At 62.3% G+C, this 1,265-nt stretch overlaps 1 protein-coding gene across 3 annotated transcripts in view; it reads left to right on the top strand.

Annotated features, from left to right (window-relative positions):
* The first annotated feature begins 915 nt into the window (after positions 1–915).
* Positions 916–1,265, top strand: part of ACSBG2 (acyl-CoA synthetase bubblegum family member 2) — a 26,181-nt gene continuing 25,831 nt past the window's right edge. The window contains exon 1 of one of the 3 annotated variants that reach the window (XM_019513366.1): positions 916–1,008. The gene's annotated coding sequence lies outside the window, so the exon portion shown is untranslated. The remainder of the gene's footprint in view (positions 1,009–1,265) is intronic. The other 2 variants (XM_019513367.1, XM_019513368.1) reach the window with 2 other exon arrangements.

Below are 1,265 nucleotides of genomic sequence, written 5' to 3'. Positions count from 1 at the left end.
TTAGTAAAGGTAAATATTTAACAAAGGGTCTGGTCCCCTGCTGCTCAGAGAGGTCAGATTTAAAGAGGGTGGTTTCATTTAAAAGGGGGCTGGGCCTTTTTATGGCCAAGTGATAGTAACCACTTTTAATAGACATGCCTATTATAGCCAGCCTCATCTCTGGTTGCAGAATGAAACCGGATTCCCTGGAAGCATTGGAAACAAGTGCTCCCCTCTCCCGGGGCACCAGCTGCGTTCAAAGGAGTGCACTTTACTCTCAGCTGCTGCATTGCCAACATAACACAGCGCACCTTCCATCCTAGGATCATGTCCAGACCAGGCCCAAGCCTCGGGCCGCGGGGGTGGGGGGCTGCCTCGAGCCTCAGGAAGGTGGAAACGCCGCTCTCCTGGGATAACGCCTTCCGCGCCAATATCGTCGTATCGCCCCTTAAAAGCATTTGGCGCGATGAGACGAGGCTTTCGGGCAGATGGGATCTCTGTTATTAGACCGGCTAAACGGTTGGAAACACTGCTCGTTGCCAGTTTTCGGCCACAGACGCTCTTCCTCAGGCACAGGGTGTGCGGGGTGTGGCGTGCTCTCCCGGGCGGAGCAGAAACCAGTACACACAACGGGACGGTGCCGCAGGGTCTGCCCCGTGCCGTTCCCGGGGACTCGGGAGGGACTTCCCCTCGTGTCCACTCTCCCGCACTTTCCAGCTCGCCTCAAGGCGGCCCCGCAGCTGCCTCCACCGCAACCCCCAGCTCCGCCCCGGCGCTGGAACCCCCGCTTCAAAATGGCGGCCTAAGCTTCACACGTCAGCGCCGCCCTCCTCGCCCGACGCCGCTCGGCCAATGGGACGCAGATCAGGGCGCGCGGGGCTTTCAAGCACCATGGCGCAGGCCCCTCCCCTGTTCCGCCCCGCCCCGCTCCTCCGCGCTGTAAAGACGCCCGCCGCTCGCACCGACTGACACGCGTCTTCCCGGTTGCACTGCACTGTACGGCACTGCACTGCACTGCACGGCGCTCAGGTACCGGTGTGTGTGTGTGTGTGTGTGTGTGTGTGTGTGTGTGTGTGTGTGTGTGTGTGTGTGTGTGTGGGTTGGGGGGGGGGTCTCTGCTCCCCAGGCGGAAAGCCCGGCAGGGGGGGCTGACCTGCTACAGCGGCGGGCCCCATCCTGGAGGGCGCGGGGTGACGGGCGGGGGCAGGCGGGCACCGAGCGACCGGCCCGCGCAGGGGGTAAAGTTGGTTACTGATTCCTTACCCCCCCCCCCCCCCGGCCTTTTT

The sequence above is a fragment of the Gavialis gangeticus genome, unplaced genomic scaffold, assembly GCF_001723915.1.
Source record: "Gavialis gangeticus isolate Ggan-Ray unplaced genomic scaffold, GavGan_comp1, whole genome shotgun sequence".
Lineage (NCBI taxonomy): Eukaryota > Metazoa > Chordata > Crocodylia > Gavialidae > Gavialis > Gavialis gangeticus.
Note: the sequence above shows the minus strand (reverse complement) of the source record. Positions and strands in the feature narration are given on the sequence as shown.